The sequence below is a fragment of the Leucoraja erinacea genome, chromosome 10 (assembly GCF_028641065.1).
Source record: "Leucoraja erinacea ecotype New England chromosome 10, Leri_hhj_1, whole genome shotgun sequence".
Lineage (NCBI taxonomy): Eukaryota > Metazoa > Chordata > Chondrichthyes > Rajiformes > Rajidae > Leucoraja > Leucoraja erinaceus.
The window spans coordinates 12,726,046-12,747,475 of NC_073386.1; the positions used below are offsets into that span (position 1 = coordinate 12,726,046).

General features: G+C 41.3%; 1 long non-coding RNA gene across 1 annotated transcript; it reads left to right on the forward strand.

The window, feature by feature from the left end:
* The first annotated feature begins 1,541 nt into the window (after positions 1-1,541).
* On the forward strand, positions 1,542-2,492 carry LOC129700672 (uncharacterized). Its single transcript, XR_008724086.1, has 2 exons — positions 1,542-1,979; positions 2,089-2,492. It is a non-coding gene; the product is annotated as an uncharacterized LOC129700672 (long non-coding RNA).
* The last annotated feature ends 18,938 nt before the right edge of the window (positions 2,493-21,430 follow it).

The following is a 21,430-nucleotide window of genomic DNA, read 5'->3' on the forward strand; positions in this document are numbered from 1 at the left end:
TTTAAATGCACAATTTTATCTTGCAGCACCTGCTTTGAAAGACCAGAATGTTCCTGCTTATAGATGGCAACGTTAATGATCTGCAATGTGTTTATTTTTCTTTCCATTATTCGCGTGTAAAATTGGAGCTCCGTTTCTCTGGAAAATAAGATTAGTCCCTATAATAAAAGGAAATTAATGGAAAGATATGTTCAGTTTTATAAACCCGGATTCAGGTACAATTTCTTCCCAGCAGTTATCAGGCAACTAAACCATCTTATCACCAACTAGAAAGTGGTCCTGTTACATCTACCTCATTGGAGGCCCTCGGACTATTGTTAATCGGACTTTACTGGACTTTATCTCACACTAAACGTTATTCACTGCGGACAGCTCGATTGTAATCATGTATTGTCTTTCTGCTGACTGGATGGCATGCCACAAAAAACTTATCATTGTACCTCGGTACTTGTGACAATAAACTAAATAAAACTGGTGTAAATATAATCGTAATAGAGATGACTTTCCACATTGTTAAGTTGAAAATAATGTTATATCTCTTTGCACAATAATTCGGATGTTATCTTTCGGCTTTGTGTAGAGATAATAGCATGTAACGTATCATAACTCTAATATTTTTACAAGCAATAAATTGTATTCTTTCTCTGAATTTCCCATTTGCCTTTAAACAGTCAAATAAAAACATTTAGGCTTATTTCAATTATTGCAATAAATTAACAAATATTACTTGATTGTTTTCTGACTTGAAATATAACTTCAAAGAGATTATTGTATAATTCTTATAATAGAAACATAGAAACATAGAAAATAGGTGCAGGAGTAGGCCATTCGGCCCTTCGAGCCTGCACCGCCATTCAATATGATCATGGCTGATCATCCAACTCAGTATCCCGTACCTGCCTTCTCTCCATACCCCCTGATCCCTTTAGCCACAAGGGCCACATCTAACTCCCTCTTAAATATAGCCAATGAACTGGCCTCAACTACCGTCTGTGGCAGAGAATTCCAGAGATTCACCACTCTCTGTGTGAAAAATGTCATTGTAAATACGTTGGAGTAAACACAGCGATTTGATACAATTAGTTTATATGGAGAACAGTTCATAATCAGCCAGATTTTTGTGAGTTTCCTTCACATGTGGCCCAGTCCAGGTAGGGGCATAAGATACCCTTCCCCGTAAGATATTAGTGGGAAAAAAAGATGAGAAAGCTATTGTTTCATGGTCATTGCTTTCAAGGGTTGTTTTTTCCCCTCCAAAATCTGGTTATTTATTTATTTAACCGCCTCTCCAGCTCCCTGTTACACACCATACTGACTTTGAGATATATACCTTAACTAGTACTATGGTTACTGGTGGTGGCTTACCAATAACATTCAACGCAATGTGGCATTATTTCTGATAACCCAAAAATATGATATGGTATTCTATTTTAACTGACAACGTCAAGCACATGCAGATTTTCAACATGGACAATTTGCTATTTCCAGTAGTATTTCAATGAAAATGTCAATATTGTTGTAAAGGACACAAAATGGTGAAGTAACTCAGCAGGTCAGGCTACACTTTTGGAGAACACGAACAGGTGATATTTTAGGTCGGGAGGAAGGGTCCCAACCCAAGTCACCTATCCTTATTCTCCATATGTGCAGCCTGATCTGTGAGTTACTCTTGCACTTTGTGTCCTTTTGTGTGAACCAGCATCTACAGTTCTTTGTTTCTCAATATTATTGTAAATGTGTGCGTGAATTTGAATCTGGAGCATTACAGAATCAATGTACCGATATAGGAATTGAAGATTTTATGTACTGAAAATATTTTTGTATTAACAGGAACTTAGGATATATTAATCTTTTCTGTTACAGCAGGAAATTCAACCTCTACTAATCTAATACACTAATACATTTGCACATATCCTTTCTGTGCTCTCAATGCATGGCAGCTTTTCACAACTAATAATGTGCTTCTGGCATCAGCTGTGGTATGTATATTTCTTCTTATGTCATTACATTTCAAAATTTAGTTCAGTTTAATAATGTCCTAGAAAAATAAGTAACGATAAATATGTTTGTTTTCCCATCAATCAACAGCCTTAGGAACAAAAATGGCCATCCTAGGTAAAACAGTGATGATGTGAAGTGGAGCCTTTCATCTGAAGCTTGGTCAATACTTCAACCAGGAACTGTGGGAGGTATTGTAGCTTCTTAATTACAGGACAGCCAAGTGAAAACTACCATCCAACAGAGTTGTTGTGCTTCAACTGCTCATCTGCCACGTCTATATATTACAATTGTGACATCCACTGCATTTGTTTTACTCATCATTTACCCAAATATAACAATGTTATCAGAATATTTGTGTTTTATGTTTGAACAGAAAAGCAATAGTTGGTTCAATTAGCCGTTGTAAAACTGCATTGATTTTTGTTAGTCTTTGAAATTACTATTCACTTGTGCTCTATGTAATCTTAAGTAATAAAATACTCCCGGCAACACTATCTGTTCTGTGCATTTTTCACAAAACTTGACAAAGGATTCAGAGTTTCAACATCGTAGTAACGCAATTAGTTGATGGCAACTCAATGCATTCCCATATTGCAACTGCTGCATGAATCAACAATATATTATTTTCCTACAATCATAGATGCATTTAACTTTGACGCTTCAGTAGACAAAAAAGAAATGTGTTCCGTTCATTATGGTTCCTTCTCTTATCTTAATACCAAATTCACACTTTCTTTCCATAATTCTTGATGACAAATTTTGATTGACTTGAAGCTTAGGCACATTACAGTCTGTAGCCTAATGAAGTAAATGTGACTCTCACCATGTAAATCAAGATGAATGCATTTTGACACGCTTTACAATGGCGAGACTTAGCGCAGACTAGGCAACCGTTTTGCCGAACATTAGCCCAAGGCCTGTTGGATCTCCCAGTTGCTAACTAATTTAACATCCCTTCCCATTCATACACTGACCTTTCCATCCTGAGTCTTCCCCATTGCCAAAGTGAGGCCAAACTGGAGGAACAGCACCTCATACTCTACTGTTCCTTAGTGGAGTAGCTTACAACCTTATGGTATGAACATTGAATTTTCCAATTAACCTGCAAACAACCTCCTCCCTTCTGCCCTTCCCTGTGCCCTACCTAAACTCACACCCATTTCTCCCCTTCCACTTCAATATATGTTCATTCCTATGGCTTCACAATTCACACCGCTTTTATCCTTTTCTCATACTTTTTGTCTCTTCATCTCTGGCCTTTGTCAAGAGTCAAGAGTGTTTTATTGTCAGACGTCCCAGTAGAGCAATGAAACTATCTGCCTATCAAACTCCCCATCAACTGTATCCACCTATCACTTGCCAAGCTTTATGCTGACCTTCCTCTCTTCCAGTTTCAGTGAAGATTGTAAATTGTCCCTGACGTATAGGATTAGACAGTGATCGAGGTCGGAACAGACTGGGTGGGCTGAAGTCCTGTCTTCACAATGTAGCTCTAAACTAAACTAAACTAAACCTAAAAACACAAAATTAAAAATGCTAAAGTAAAGTAAAATATCAATTAAAATCCTCATACTTCTCCAAAATTCATTCAAATGAAGGGGTTTGTTTGATCCCATGCTTCCAAGGCATTTCGCATGATGGTTAGATGTCAGCCATACAGAGGAGTCTAGGTTCACAAAAAAGATTAGGTTTGGCCAGGTAAAAATGGCAGATTTTCAACGCTTGAGGTTGTTAATAAGCCAGGAGGATTTGTAAAACAATCTAGTGGTTTGATGTTCATTATTATAATATTATATTTTTTATTCCAGATGTATTTAAATACTTGCATGTTTAGAATGCCAATGGGATTTAAATTCACTTCTTGAGGTTCAATGCTACTAATTTAATTATTAGTACACTTTAGATCTGCAGGAAATGGTTTTGACTAAATAGCAAAGATAAGCCATGAATGTCATAGTAGTAGTAGTGGAATTAGGCCATTCGGCCCATCAAGTCTACTCAACCTTTCAATCATGGCTGATCTCTCTCCCTCCTAACCCCATTGTCCTGCCTTCTCCCCATAACCCCTGACACCTGTATTGATCAAGAATCTATCTATCTCTGCCTTAAATATATCCACTGATATCGATCCACTGTCCTCAATACCCCATGAAGTTTTAAGTGTTCAGCTCAGTACAGAGAAAGAATCCTCCTATTGATTACCATCTACAGCTCCCTACAGCTGATGAATCAATGCTGCGCTATTAGATTGGTCTGCACTTGGTGGAAATGAAGAAGATCCAGGATTTTATCCTGGATTTGAAGCATTCGTTTTGTGAGTGCATGCACTTAACGCATGCTAAATAGCTCAGCATTTCTTCTTCAAAGTTAATCTTCAGCGATGTCCTGTACATGAATGTTAAAGTAAAGGCTCAAATCATGTCCAACTAGAAGTACAAGAAGTACAACCGTACAAAACATTGGTAAGGTCACAATGTGTGCTGTTCTCGTTTCCGTACTTTAGGAAAGATGTCATTAAAATGGAAAGACTGGAGGGTTTGAATTATAAGGAAAGGCTTGATAGGCTAGAACTTTGTTTCTCTAGAGCACGAAGCTGCGGGTAACCTTCTGGAGATATATAAAGTCTTGAGGGATATAGATAAGGTGAATAGTTCAGTTTACAGTCTTTTCACCAGGCGCAAGGGATTTAACACTAGAAGGCAGAGGTGTAAAGTGAAAGGGAAAAGGTTTAAAAGGGACCTGAGGGTCAACCGTTGCACAGAGGGTGGTGTTTATACGGAATGAGCTGCCAGAGGAAGTAGAAGAGGTTAGGACAATTCTGACATTTCAAAGACAGTAGGGGAAGTACGTGCATAGGAAAAGTTTGGAGGGTTATGAGACAAGCACTGGCAGGTGGAACTAGCTCAGTTAGGTAACTTGTTCAACCTAGATGATTTGGGCTGAAGGATACGGTGCGATGTGATACGATAGAACTTTATTAATCCCAGGAGGGAAATTGGTCTGCCAACAGTCATAAAACACAAGATACATGAAAGATGAAATTAAAGTGACGAGTGGAATGCCCAGGATTGGGGATGTGCAAGGATTGGGGAGGTGGAGGATTCTGTAAAACCTGTAGGCATTGGGGGGTTGTTAAGGTGCAAGGGGAGAGATTTAAGAATGGCCTCGATTGCATTTTTTTCACTTAAAGGGTGTTCTGTTTCTGAAATGAACTGTCAGAAGAAGCTACAGAGGTGGATACAATTGCATTTTGAATTTAGATACAGACATTTTGATAGATAAATACAAAGGAAGAGAGGCAAATGGGACCAGCCGGGAATGGCAACTTGGCCAGCATGGACAAGGTGGGCAGAAGGGCCTGTTTCCGTGCGAGGGATGGGGTCAGATGTCTCAATCGCAGCAAACGTTCAGATTGAGAAAGTGCGTTGCAAACTTCACCCAAACTCCCAGGGCAGAGCGAAATAAAAAAAACACAACTCGTCTCAGCCGTTTCCATGGAGGTACGTTGATACAACCTTGATTGGTGCGTGGCTGAGAAGAAACCCAGTCATTTGCAAGCTGTGGTGTTAAAGGCACTGGACCAGAGCGGACTGGCTGCTGGCTTGCCCAGTCCAGCCTAGTTGCCCGGAGACTCGCCACGGCGATCGGCATCACTGTGTGAGAGGTAAGAAAGGGGCAGGACACACTTTCACTTTGCAGGCTCTCTAGATCTTTTTTTTTTAAATTATGTTTAAAGATCTTATGCGCCACCGATTATGCAGATACAATTTCAATGACTTAAGTTCAATTGACCCTTAAAACAAAACATTACTCCCAGAAGCAGCTAGCGAGTTTTTGAAACTGAAGGAGTTTTTGCAAAGCGCAAAGTGCTGGTGGAACTCGGGGAATGGACAGGGTCGGGATGAAGAACGGTCCCAACCTTGTCCATTCCCTCGTTGCCTGTCCTGCTGAGTTCCTCCAGCACTTTGTGCTTTGCTCAAGATCCCAGCATCTCCAGTTCCTCGTGTGAAGGAGTTTAGTTTTAACGTGGATTGAGAGGTGGGAGCAGGGATGTGAGGGGAATTCGGTGCCTGGTGGAGCGATGGTTCCAGGGCAGGATTCCCATGGGGTGGCAATGATGCGAGACACGAGGGGAATGGGTGTAGGTAAACTGGGGCTCCTTTCAGATGTATGTGTGTGTGTGTGAACGCTGAACTTAAAAATATATATATATTGTTTACAGAGTACTGTGTTTACACATTGTGTGGTGCTGCTGCAAGTAGTAATGCAATTGTTCTGTCTGGGACATAACACAATAAAACATTCTTGTCTCTACACTCTTGACTTTTCATCAGAACTGCTTCATCAGTACACCTTTCCAAAATTTAAGGTATTTTAATATGGATTATGGATATGCATTTTAATTCAGAGAATGTGCCACATCTTAAAGCACGTGTACACATCTCCCTTCTGCCTCACTGTCGTGGTTTCCAACAACTCATAACTGTGGTGTGGTGTGGGGTGGGGGGGGGGGGGGGGGGGGGGGGGGGGGGGGGGGATTACCTTATATTCTGTGACAACCCATCAATCCTTTGCAGGAAGAATTTGCAGGATATCCACATTTGCAGGACCCAGCATTTCCATTTCAATGGACAGCATGCACTCCAGATTTACAATATGCCTCTGCATACCAACCAGAGGAATGATTGTCCCAATCCCATTATTGGGTTGGGTTTGTTGGTTATGCTGGAGAGGAGACTGCCAGCAAGGATACACCACCGGCTTCCCGAGTCCCTGGCGAGCATTTCTTTCTGTTGATGTTCCACAAATGTCGAAATTCCTATCAATCGATCTAAACTTCTTTCCAACACAAGGTCAAATTGAAAAGGGTTCCATTGTGTTAAAGACCCAGGAGAAGTTTCATCCCACTGCCTTTCAATTGCCATGTTAAAAGAATGCAGTCAATAAATCACTTCTCGCACACACCGCCCGAGATACCAGACCAGTGAATGATGTAAACATGCAGCAGGTTTCTCTTTAAGATGCGTATCAATCTGGTGAGAATTTGTTTGTTTTTTGTTTACTATGTCCAATGGATTTTTTTTTTCCTTCCCTTCACCTTCCCCCTCCCCGCCCCCCCCCCCCCCCCCCCCCCCCCCCCCCCTCAGCTAAAAGGTAGTTAATTTGCCCCTTGTAATGTCAAAAGTCGAGAGTGTTTTATTGTCATAAGTCCCAGATAGAACAATTAAATTCTTAAGGGGCTGTCCCACTTGGGCGACCTAATCTGCAAGTTCTGGCGAGTTTGCCCTCGACTCATACTCGCAGCATGGTCGGCATGATGTCGTAGGAGGTCTTTGTAACTCTCCTTCATGCTTGAGAGTAGTCCCCGTGTACTCGAGACCTCAGCTAGGTCACGGCGTATTTTTCAACATGTTGAAAAATACCCGCGAGTAAAAAAAGGTTGCCATGGATAAATCGATACTTTTTTTACTCGTACGTTTAGTCATAGTAGGTTGGCATGCTAGTCGTTGGTAATCGAGAGTAGTCGAAGGTAGTCGTAGATAGTCTCCATCATAGTCGAAGGGAGGTCGAAGGAGGTCGTCTTCACTCTCCACTATTCGGTGTCCAGTTTTCCCGAAATTAGTCGAAGTTAGTCTTCAACATAGTTGTAGGAGGTCGAAGGAGGTCTTCTACATAGTCGAAGGAGGTTTTCAACATGACATACTTTCAAACTCTCCTAAACTCTTCTAAACTCGCCAATTAGATCACCCAAGTGGGACAGCCCCTTTACTTGCAGCAGCACAACAGAATATGTAAACATAGTGCACAGATGTAAACATAGTACACTGTACTGCATAGTACAATGTCATTATTAACCTGAGTGCACATATTTTGAGTATATTCCATCTGGCATTTTCACTGATGGCTGGGATTCAGGGAACAGAACAGAATACCTGCAGTTCTGATCCAATGTTATGGACCTGAAATGTTAATTTTAGTTCTCTCTCTCTGGATACCACCTTACTTGGATTGTATTGTAGGCGTATGGATCAGTTTGAAGAAGGGTCCCTACCCGAAATCTCACCTATACATTCCCACCCAAGATGCTGCCTGACTTGTTGAGTTACTCCACCACTTTATGCTTTGCTCAGTATATTGATTTTGTTTCAGCTTTCCAGCATCTGCAGCATTTTGATTTTGTATTTACTTCCAGGCTGTGATCGTTGAGTTTTGCTGTGCATCATTCAAAGTCTCTTCAAGTAATATTGGTTAAAGAAAAGTATTTTTTTTAAATGTCATCACATTAGCCAGTTGCCTTTCTTCAAGGTCTTTGCTGCAAGTTCAGCCCATGTGCAGTTGTCAGATTTACTCTGCCCATTGCCAATCCCCTGCTTGCTACATCCCACATCAGCTTAATAGCACCAGTGGACTGGGAGAGTGGTTCATTAAACCCTCCTTTAGTAGCAGAGCATATCTAATGTTTTGCCGGTCATGCCATTAAAAGCATTAAAACACAATTAGCCTAGCATGAAGCCTTGTTCTTTAATGCAAGTAACCATTCAAAGCTCTTTCGGGAGTAAAGCAGCATGAGACTAACCTGTCTATAGCTGGTGTTCCTCAATGAGAAAGAAAACTACATCACTGCACTTACATTGAGTATGTTGAATAAAACAACAAAAATACTTCACCTTTTATTGAAATTAGATTGCAGAGCGCGTGCTTGCTTGTGATCTTTGTTACAATGCAATGCCCACACTGAGATTTCTTCAAATCCTGGTGAATATAAATGTTAGTTTATTACTGCACTCCACGCTGCTTTTCTTTCCCCTTCCCTCTCAGGCACTCTCACGTGGTTGCAGGTTAGAGGTTCTGCCTTAGAGGGTATAAGGCAGAGTACTGAAGGAAAGTGGACCTTCTCCATTAGGTTTTGAAGTCCAATGGATGTTATATGTTCATATGTTCTAGGAGCAGAATCAGGCAATTCATCCCATCAAGTCTACCCTGCCATTCAATCATGGCTTATCTATATTTCCTTCTCAACCCCATTCTACTGCCTTTATTACATAACCCCTGACACCATTCCTAATCAAAAATCTATCAATCTCCGCCTTAAAAATATCCATTGACTTGGCCTCCACAGCCGGCTGTGGCAATTAATTCCACAGATTCACCACCCACTGACTGAAGAAATTCCTCTTCATCTCCTTTCTAAAGATATGTCCTTTTATTCTGAGGCTATTTATGAAGTTATCTATTATTCTCATGCTCTGCTCATTGAATTCTAAGGAAAGCCTGCTTCTGTTCATAGCTTTGCATATGCCTGGAAGTCCAGCATTGAAATGTTGACTACTGTGACAATGGATCTGCATTGGAAATGCAAACATCTTTCAGCTCCTCCAGCTCAGATATGTGCTTTTATTCAGATCTACTCATGAACATGTGCATGGATGTAATTGTCTCCAAGCTTTTAGGGATCCGGAAGTCCTAAATATTGTTGTAATGCCAGAATTACTGCCAGAAGGGGGGCTACGTGAGGATGCTGTTCATAGACTTCAGTTCAGCCTTCAACACGATAGTCCCCACCAGACTTGCTGAGAAGCTGCTGGAATTGGGGCTCAACACCCCCCTGTGTGCCTGGGTCCTGGACTTTCTCACCGCCAGGCCCCAGGTAGTCAAGATGGGAGGAAATACATCAAAGTCCCTCTCCCTGAGCACAGGATTCCCCCCAGGGTTGCGTCCTCAGCCCCCTACTTTACTCCCTGTACACACATGACTGTGTGGCTAGGTTCAGCTCCAACTCCATCATCAAGTTTGCTTATGACACTGTGGTGGTGGGCCTGATCTCCGATAACGATGAGAAGGCCTACCGGGAGGAGGTGGCTGATCTGGCACTCTGGTGTCAGGACAACAGCCTCCTCTTGAATGTCAAAAAAACTAAGGAGCTGATCGTGGACTTTAGGAGGGCACAACATCCGAGGACGTACACACCATTGAAGATAAATGGGGATACTGTGGATAGGGTGAGCTGCTTTAAATACCTGGGAGCACATCTCAGTGGATCTGACATGGATATCACACGCTGCAGCACTGGTGAGTAAGGCAAGGCAGCGCCTTTACCACCTCAGGCAATTGAGGAAATTCAGAGTGTCTCTGAGGATCCTCCAGTGCTTCTATTCAGCAGCTGTGGAAAACATCTTGTCCGGAAATATCACGATTTGGTTTGGGAACTGCTCTGCCCAGGACAAGAAGGCTCTGCAGTGAGTAGTGCGTTCGGCCGAACGCACTATGGGAACTACACTCGCTCCCCTGCAGGATCTATACATCAGAAGGTGCAAATCTAGAGCCAACAAGATCATGGAAGAACCCTTCCACCCCAGCAAAAGACTGTTCCAGCTGCTACGGTCAGGCAAACACCTCCGTTGCCATGCTGTGAAAACGGAGAGGATGAGAAGGAGTTTCTTCCCAGAGGACATTAGGACTGTAAACTGCTATCTCACCAGGGACTAACTTTACTGTACCAATTTACTGTTGTGTGGTGTCTTTTTAAAATTGCTGATTTTTGTTTTTTTTCCTCCCACAAATATGTAATATGTGAATATGTGATTTTATATAAAAGTCACATGAGTGACTATGTGAAGATACGCGTCACTACGTCGAAGCATGGCGCGGGATTCATGGGCTTAGAGAAGCTGATGGCTGCGGCCAGTGCAGCTACTCGAGAAGCAGCTGCACAGCTACCGCCATGGGGGATGGTTGAACGCAAAAATTGACGGGCGTGGCCCGTGCAGCTACCGCTGTTGAAGCTCCGAGAGGGAGCAGGCGGCTGTTGGGGAGAAAAAATCTGACGAGCGCGGTCGTACAGACACCTCCGGTTTTGGGGCTCCACAGGAGCAGGCGGCTGTTCGGAGCATCTGACGGGCGAGGCCTGTGCAGCCACCTCCTTTGGAGCTCCGAAAGGGAGTCAGCCAGTGGCCTGAGGAAGCAGCACCTGGTTCAGGGTTGCGTTATATTCCTCCCCTAAGAAACTCCGTTGAGGCTCCAGAAGGGAGCAAGGCCGGACTCGGAGTCACTAGCAGGCGCAACCTGTCTAGTGAGAAAAATATAAATAAATAAATAAATGGATAAATAAATAGATAAATAGATAGATAAATAAAGATAAATGGATGAACAAATAAATGAATAAATAAAATGAAAAAGGAAATGTGCTCCTGGCTCAGGAGACACTTACAGGCTGTGCCAGTCAGATGCCTGTGGAAACAACACCTGGTTCAGGGTTGCATTATAATATCTCCCGCTCAGAAGAAGGGAAGCAACACCTGACTCAGGGCTCCGTTGTAACATTTCCCGCTCAGAAGAGGGGAGTGTTGGAGATTCTTACATAGGTGACTCCAACTATGTGGATATCGATTAGGATTCCCTTGAACTAATGGGGGATATGCTTCATTTTAATCATATGAAGGAACTACCAGCTCTTGTCACATATTTGCCATCCCTTTGGGGATAGGAGATTCACTGGAGGAAGATTTGGCTAAGAGCATCAGGGATTTAACTTCTCATTAGCTAAGGAGGGGAATATGCTGGATACGGCTGGGAAATATGTCAGTCCTGATAACTGCCAGACTTTTGGATGTTCCATAAGTCAATTTCATCAGTTGGGATATCTCAGTGATGAAATGTAGGCGAAGGATTATGTCAGCGAATCCAAAATCTGCTCACTGGAGTCATTACGGCCTTTTGCAAAGTCAGTAGATGGGTCTCAACTCCCTGAAGTGCAGAAAGCTGCATTAACACTTCTCTGTAATACACAGTTGGGGCTATTGCCTTCGCAAAAATGCTATAAGGCATGAGATAATTCCCCAAAAAGCTCATTTTTGCAGGGCCAGTAACATGCAGCTTGCATAGTATCTCTTCAGAGAGGACGTGTGTAGCAAGTTGAAGAATTTAGCAGGGGGAATTTAGACGGCTGTGGGGGTGGAGTGCCATCATATGTGGGTAAAGCTCCAGTATTCTGGTGGGCTTTCACCCCATGTATACAAGGGGCAGGAAGCGCTATTGAAGCTCCGGAAAGGAGCAGTCGGGAGTCACTAGCTGGCCCCGCAAGAGCAGCCTATTGAACCAGGCTTGCAGTAATGGCAGGCATGACCTGTCCAGTGAGCCCCGCTGAGGCTCCGAAGGAGCAGCTGGCCAAAGGAGCAGCCTATCGATCTAGGCTGAGAGAAAATGGCAGCGCGATCTGCGCAGTCAGCTCCAGCAAAGGCTCCAAGAAAGGCAGGGGGATGTGGTTTCACACAGTTGCTCTGAAGATTGGCACGCATGCGGGCTGGTGGGCCCTTCACGTAGTCCCTCACTTCAACTTCGCAATAAAATAAAGATCAAACTTCAAACGGTAAGTTCTCGTTTAATCTTTCTATTCTGCTCCATTCTGTTTCATAGTGTTTTTGCACAATCCGCAAGCATTGCCACTTTCCATTCCATGTACATCTCGTATGCATATGTGATGAATAAACTTGACTTGACATGACTAGACTTGAATGCCCCCAGTCATGAAAGGTTTTCTTCGGTGGTAGGAAGATCACTTGGGTTTACAATGCTGCAGCATCTAGATATACCATTAATTGCTACTCAAGTTAAGTCAAGTCATGTTTATTTGTCACATACACATACGAGATGTGCAGTGAAATGAAAGTGGCAATGCTCGCGGACTTTTGTGCAAAAAGACAAACAACCAAACAAACTATAAACACAATCATAACACACATACCTTTACATAATAAATAATGGAAGGAAAAACGTTCAGTAGTTAGTCCCTGGTGAGATAGGTGTTTACAGCCCGAATGGCCTCTGGGAAGAAACTCCTTCTCAACCTCTCTGTTCTCACCGTATGGCAACGGAGGCGTTTGCCTGACCGTAGCATCTGGAACAGCTGATACTCTAAGTGCATCATGCACTGGATGTGTTAATATGTTTTTTAATAATGAATATGGGCTTTTGGAATGGTAGCCTGCCCTATAATGTGCCGTCACATAATAATGATGGTATTTGAACTGGTTATCACCTTGCACCAGTAGTCACAAAAAAGTACAGAGGAAAATTGATAACAAATCTCAAAAAGAGTCCTTGAACCAAAATGATAGCAACATGGTTACAAGGACCATAAACTATTGCTCACGGAAGCAAACGGTCTTGATGCCACGGTTTGATACAAAGTTCATGTCCATTGTTGTTGGTTCAACCATCTAATTTTGTACTTATTGTGGAATTACACCCTATAATTAATTGAATATGAGCTGTGTAAAAGACACCAGGCCTGGATAGAGTGGGTGGAGAGGATGTTTCAACTAATGGGAGAGCCTAGGACCAGAAGTCAGAGCCTCAGAATTAAAGGACGTTTCTTTAGGAAGGAGATGAGGGGGAATTTATTTAGTCAGAGGGTGGTGAATAGGTGGAATTCATCGCCACAGAAGGCTGCGGAAGCCACGTCACTGGATACTTTTAAGGTTAGAGATAGATTCTTTATTAGTACAGGTGTCAGGGTTTATGGGGAGAAGGCAGGAGAATGGGGTTAGGAGAGAGAAATAGATCAGCCATGATTGAACGGTAGACTAGACATGATGGGCTGAATGACCGAATTCCACTCCTATCACTTATGGACCAATGAACACCACAAACGCCCATGGCTTAAAGGTTGCTGTGACATAGTGGCAGGTTAGAGCTCCAGTAACACAGTTTGCTCTTGAGCTCTGGTGCTGTCTGTGTGGAGCTTTTAAGTGGCTCCCCCCTGAGCCCTCAGATCCCTCTCCACTTCCCAAAAATTATGATGTCTGATAGCTTAAATTAGTATTCAGATACCCATTGTGTAGGTGAGTGGTAGAATAATCAGTCGGGGGTTAATGAGCAGGAGAGGAAGGATAGAAGGGTCTCGACCTGAAATGCCACTCATTCCTTCTCTCCAGAAATGCTGCCTGAGCCGCTGAGTAAATCCACCATTTTGTGTCTATTTTGGTGTAAACCGGCACCTGCAGTTTCTTCCTGCACACAATTCGATTGAGAGGATGCTTTGAGAAAGAAACTAAGTGCTGGTTACAGGCAGCATCTGTGGAGGGAAAAGGACGATGACATTTCGGGTTCGGATTCTACTTCAGATGCTTTGAGAGCTGCGTAGACTCAATGGGCTGAATGTCCTCTTTCTATATCATAAGAAATTATGAGAAAAATGAAAATAATATGTTAAAAGTTGTGCCATGCTGATAAAAAAATTTGCCTGGTGCTACCAAATCTTGCCAAGTTAAACACACACAAGAGATCATAATCACCATTTTGTTTTGAGATACTCTGCCAAGGATGGATGAGGAGTTTTGGGCCATAATTATTATTTTTTTCAAGAGCAATCAATTTATGGGTATAATAACGTGGCCTAATTATTGGACTGGTATCTGGAGGTTTGTGAGGAGATCACATGACAAAGATGCAATTAAATAATGCAATTAAATAAATCTGGAAATTATTGTTGCTGTTGCAAATTGATTTTTGACCAATGTTCTTAAAGGAAGAAAACCTCTTCATACCTAACTGTTTGGTTTTATCTTCTAATATATGGGGCCAATTGGGGATGGACAATAAACGTTGGATTTGATAGTGAACTCCACGTCCCATGGAAATTGTCTTCACAGTGATGAACAGAATTGTTCTAAATTGTAGATAGACACAAAAAGTTGGAGTAACTCAGCGGGTCAGGCATCATCTCTGGAGAAAAAGAATATATGACGTTTTGGATCGAGACCCTTCTTCAGACTGAGATTCAGGGGAAAGGGAAACAAGAGATATAGATGGTGATATAGAGAGATAGAAACGCAGAAAATAGATGCAGGAGTAGGCCATTCGGCCCTTCGAGCCTGCACCGCCATTCAATATGATCATGGCTGATCATCCAACAGTATCCTGTACCTGCCTTCTTTCCATACCCCCTGATCCCTTTAGCTACAGGGGCCACATCTAACTTCCTCTTAAATATAGCCAATGAACTGGCCTCAACTACCTTCTGTGGCAGAGAGTTCCAGAGATATTGAACAAATGAATGAAAGATATGCAAAAGAGTAACGATGATAAAGGAAACAGGCCATTGTTAGCTGTGGGCGAGGTGAAAACGAGTTACGGACAATGAAACTAGAAAATTGTATTCAGTATCAAATTCTGCTATTATGATGAAGTATTTGGAGGTTTGAAACTACCGTGAGAATGAACATAAATTACATGAATGGGTGGATTAACAGATACAGGAGACTTGCCACATCAATCGTTCATTTTCATGCTTCGACTTTTAAACCACTCTGGCCTTCTTGATGGTGTGAAACTTTCTACACTTTCAGCTCCCTTTCCTGTGGTAGGCTCACTGCCAAAGTTGCATTAACTAAAGGTATCAACATTTGTCTTGAAACCTCTGCGTTTAAATCCCTTGACGGGTCATTGCAATGTTGGACTGCAGTTTTAAATTAACTTTGTAAACAAAAACAAAAAATATTGCTAATACTATCCAGGTCCAGCAGCGTCACTGGGGTGTCGGGAGTTATGGGGAGAAGGCAGGAGAATGGGGTTGAGAGGGAAAGATAGATCAGGCAAGATTGAATGGCGAAGTAGAGTTGATGGGCCAATTGACCTAATTCTGCTCCTATAACTTATGAACTATGAAAAACGGAGTTAACCTTTTTATGCAGAAGGTCCTACAAATTGTATCTCTTTCCACAGATGCAGCCGAACCAGATGAGTGGTTTCAACACTTTCAGTTTTAATTTCACATTTCCAACATCTGCAACCTTTTGACCTTCATCTACATCATTATAATTTGGTTCCTGCTAAATATGCTATCTCTGTAACATTGTAACAATAGTAAAATATATCTAACGCATGATAAAACTTCATCCAAAGTCACAGACTTAAATGCAGTGAATTGGCCATTCGTGGCTTGTATTCAGTCGTCATTATACTTGCCAATAATTGTGTGCTAGCATGAAAAATAAGAATGCATAGAAAATTAACTTATCATTGTTCTGCAAATCTACCCCTTGAATGGCATTGCGGTAAGAAATATGTATTAAATATAAGATGGTTATCTTTAATAGATGAGAGTTTAATATGTTTTTTTTTTCTACATCTCTTATTGCATCATTTCATAGTAATACAAAACAATATTCAAGGGCAAGTATAGACTGTGGCCGATCGGAATTTTATCAGTGTGTCAGTTAGCATCTCATCTCTTCTGTTTACCAATGGGTCAGATCAATAACTCTGTAAATACAAAAAGGCATGAGCTTGTTTTCATTTGACAAATTATTCTTTCATCTTTCAAGAACTTCTCTTGCACTATTTTTGTTTTGTTGAAAATGATTTCTATTTGGTTGATGTTTACTAAGTTCCTGGTAAGTTCCAGCACAATCCTGATTCAATTTTTAACAATAGAAATGATAAATCATTTGATAATTTGGAAGAAATTTAGTCGAGGTATTCTTTGTCAATTGTGACTGTATTGTTTGTTAAATGCATGTAATTGAAGCAAATAATTGAGTTAATCAAATGCAGATTTATTATGTTTTGCCTTATAACTAGATAGGTTTTTTAATGGGAAAATTGGCTTTACTATCTTTTACTTTTTGATAATTTGGAGGAAATGTAATAGTTTTGCTTGACAATTGTGTTTATATTATTTGTTAAATGTATATTAATCAAAGCAAAGCAATTAGTTTATAAATTACAGATTTATTATTTTTTTTCCATAACTAGATAGGTTTCTTAATGGGAAAATTTGATTTACTGTCTTTGACTTTTTGTTATGAATCTCTAGTTGAACATTGAGCTTTATATTAGAATATGTCCAGTAGATCAAGTGACTGTTAATACCGTTAAAGTGTATGATTTAACTTTTTTGAAAAACAGTTGTCCTTCACTCCAAAATATTGTACGAAAGAACAGAAGGCTTGAAATTCACTTACATTTTATTAAAATGCAAGTAGAAATTGGTGCAATTTAAAAAATAAAATATACAGTGTTTATTAATAAATCCCTAGAATCTCACTGAATGGGTTAGTCGATTTGTGTTTCTTTGGATAATTTAGTCAATCTGCAGAGAAAGATTTGTAAAGGGGAAGATACTGCAGCGATTTACCAAGATGATGTCGATGTGAGACCCTGTTATTTCAGAGAAAATGAAAGAAAACAGGTCTCTTGTCAAATAAACATCAGGGACTGATAAAGTGAAAGTAATTTAGTATTATACTTGGGTAAATAAAGGAAATTTTCACTTTGGTTCAGTGTTTGAGTAACTATGGGGAACATATTTAACGTGCTAATTTGAAGGTACAAATGGAACATCAAACTTTTTGTTTAATTTAGCAGGTTCAGTTTTAGAGTACCCTGTAGGAGATGATGTAACTAGAATTCATAAGTGTAAAATAAAAGTCTTTAAATATTTGAAAATGAAGAAAGATGTCGCCTTTGAAAGATATCTAGGTGAGCATTGGGAGAATCAGAACCTAAAACCTCACTGTGCATGAAGTGGGAGATGCCTAATAAGTTTGATCTTGGCTCACATAGACCCCACATGTCGAATGCCTTCCTCCTGTGCTAAATATTTCATATTTAATGAAATGCAGGGAAAGGAAATTAAGGTTGAACGACTCCAAAACTGGCTAGAGCTGTAGCTAGCTAAATCCTACGATTCGACTAAACTATGAATGAACTCGGCTATTTGCCATGCATTTTAATATAATCAATTAGCTCGTTTTTGTTCACTGAATGTAGGGAGTAAAACTTTGAATGAGCTGAATTCTGTAGAAGATAGAATTGTGAAAAGGGCATTTCTGGGAACATGGAGCAGCGGTGGAAGATCTGGAGTCAGGAGTAAATGGTGTTGGAGGGAACTGCAGATGCCAGTTTATACCACCAGGCTGAAGTCAGAAGAAGCGTTCCGACCCGAAACATCACCCATTTCTTTTCTCCAGAGATGCTGCCTGAGCCGCTGAGTTACTCCAGTATTTTATGTCTATGAACAGTTTAAATTGACTTTATTGGTGTGATGCACTCTCCTTCCTAGTTCTACATCAACATATTACATTTCCGTACTGTTACAAATAATCAGTGGGTCCATTTTCCCTGCATGTCGCCAATGATAGCATTGATGTTGGCCACCTTGCAGCAGATGTATTAGATTTGGAATCAGAAGCACGTTTGTCCTTAACAAACATGGTTGCTACCAACCTAATATGTTGGGGCCTCAGGCCATGTAAGAACAGAAAAACAAGTATTACATAACATAATGTTTTGTCCACTAAGCCTTGATGTGACTAACAATATGATTTAGAGTTTTATTAGAACAATGGGTAGGTCAGACTAGAGGCAGGTGTCGTTTTTACTTATTTATTCATGGACACATACATCACTGTTAATGCAAAGACTACTTTTTTTGTTCTCTCTGTATTTATTTAATTACTCTGATTTAAATTACACAACTGCAGTAGTGGGACTCAAACTCATGCCTTCGAATCTATGATCCAGAACTCTGGCTACTAGTCAGTACTTTGACCACCTATTGCAGCAGCCTTGCATGCAGATGAGAAAAGTTGCGAGACGGCACATGAGATACCAAGTTCTCTTCTCTGTCTTTTGCGATATCAGGTTTACAACCAATATCATTCAGCTTGAGACAGTGACTGGAGAAAGTGATCGGTTTAAGAAGGAACTGCAGATGCTGGAAAAATCGAAGGTAGACAGAAAATGCTGGAGAAATTCAAGAAAGTGTCACTCTCAAGCATGTGGAATGTTGGAAGATGGTTGAAAGTCCGGATATGTTCTTCCCATTTTTCAACTACAGGAAACAGGCCACACGTTAGATGGAAGAAAGGCTGCGAGGGGAAGCGGAAACATTCACATGCAGCGTAGGTGTGATAGCTGGCAGTGTGGTGACCACAAGAATGTCAACCGTTTGATGCCATTTAATTTGGGATCTGAACAATCTCATCACCTATCCATGATCTCCAGAGATGTTGCCTGACCTACCAAGTTACTCCAGTACTTTGCATGTACATTAGTGCCTGCATGTGTATTACCAACTATATTAATGAAGGTTTATATTAGTGAAGGATATACTCCTGGTGAGCATCACATGAATTAGTTTAGAAACACTTACGTAACTCCTGCGCATCTTACAAAAATTGATCTTTTAGATTTTCCAAGCATTCCTGTGTTTCACTCGGCACCTATTGTTTGCAGGATGACACTAAGCTGGGGGGCAGTGTTAGCTGTGAGGGGGATGCTAGGAGACTGCAGGGTGACTTGGATAGGCTGGGTGAGTGGGCAAATGTTTGGCAGATGCAGTATAATGTGGATAAATGTGAGGTTATCCATTTTGGTGGCAAAAAAACAGGAAAGCAGACTATTATCTAAATGGTGGCCGATTGGGAAAGGGGGAGATGCAGCGAGACCTGGGTGTCATGGTACACCAGTCATTGAATGGTATGTTAGCTTTCATTGCAAAAGGATTTGAGTATAGGAGCAGAGAGGTTCTACTGCAGTTGTACAGGGTCTTGGTGAGACCACACCTGGAGTATTGCGTACAGTTTTGGTCTCCAAATCTGAGGAAGACACATTATTGCCATAGAGGGAGTGCAGAGACGGTTCACCAGACTGATTCCTGGGATGTCAGGACTGTCTTATTTTACTCTCTAGAATTTAGAAGATTGAGAGGGGATTTATAGAAACTTACAAAATTCTTAAGCGGTTGGACAGGCTAGATGCAGGAAGATTGTTCCCGATGTTAGGGAAGTCCAGGACAAGGGGTCACAGCTTAAGGATAAAGGGGAAATCCTTTAAAACCGAGATGAGAAGAACTTTTTTCACGCAGAGAGTGGTGAATCTCTGGAACTCTCTGCCACAGAGGGTAGTTGAGGCCAGTTCATTGGCTATATTTAAGAGGGAGTTAGATGTGGCCCTTGTGGCTAAGGGGATCAGGGGGTATGGAGAGAAGGCAGGTACGGGATACTGAGTTGGATGATCAGCCATGATCATATTGAATGGCGGTGCAGGCTTGAAGGGCCGAATGGCCTACTCCCGCACCTAATTTCTATGTTTCTATGTTTCTATTGGACTTGTGCAAGGTGGTACAAACGAGAGAAGAGATCTCAGATCTGACTGGATGTGTTATCACGGAACGATGGCAGGAGATTTGACAAGAAAGTGTGCATCCAACCAGAGTCTGTCCAACAAAACAGAAAACAGAGGATAATGTGGATGTCAAAGGCGATAAAGAGAATAAGGAGGAATGATCACAGACTATCAAGAAGGTTTCGGCAGTGAAAAAGCATTCTATGTTGTGGGAGGATTTTAAACAAAATTATAACAAAGGTGAGCTGTAATGTGGGAAGTGGCAATGCCTTTGTGAACATTGGAGACAAAAATAAGGTTGGAGGTGGGTCAGAAATAGTGTTGGCTGACGAACGAAGGTGGACAATGCCCAAAGACAAGCAATTTTAACTGAAGTGCTTCAATGGTGCTTTATCATCACATGTCCAAAACACGGTGACATTTTTTTTTTGAGACAACAGATTTGGCACCATTTCCAAAGTCCGGTCCGCATGTTAGGTTTTATGGACCGGAGCCCCATCCAGGCGAGCCCTAGGCTGCCTCAGGGCCTCCTTCTCTCTCTCTCTCTCTCTCTCGATCGTTCAGCGAATGGAGGCCGAGGAAGAATTGTATTAATTAATTATTTAGTAAATATAAGGGGACGCAGTCGAAAAAATAGATATTATGGTGTGACACAGATGACATTGAAATAGGCAGCATTTGGTCTGTGGTGAAGGGGTTTAGGAGGAAACCAAAGAGAGCCTATATTATCACATAGGCAAAAATGCTGGAGAAACTCAACGGGTGAGGCAGCATCTATGGAGTGAAGGAATAAGTGACTTTTCGGGTCGAGGCCCTTCTTCTGAAGAGTCTCAAGAAGGGTCTCGACCCAAAATATCACCTATTCCTTCGCTCCACAGATGCTGCCTCACCAGCTGAGTTTCTCCAGCATTTTTGTCTACCTTCGATTTTTCTAGCATCTACAGTTCTTTCTTAAACTATATAATCAGGTACTTGCTTAGTAAATCTTGACATGGTCTGTGAGAACAAAACCAGTGGCATGTTGTAGTAATGCCTCGTTACTTAATCTGTTTGTATTTTACTTAACAAGAGAATTTACCTTCAGGAGCTTGTGTTTGTGAAATGCCTGTGAAGACAATATGCTATAAAGTTTCTCTTTTATGCTGAAAAGTACTTTAGAAACCCTGGGGGAAGTATCACAGGGCTGCAACGTTCAAATAGATGTGTTATTTTTCTTGTATTGCTGCTTCTTTAAATAATTATCTTCAGGATTGTTCAGTCTGCTGTGAAAATAAATGTATTTTGCCATAAACTGGATGGT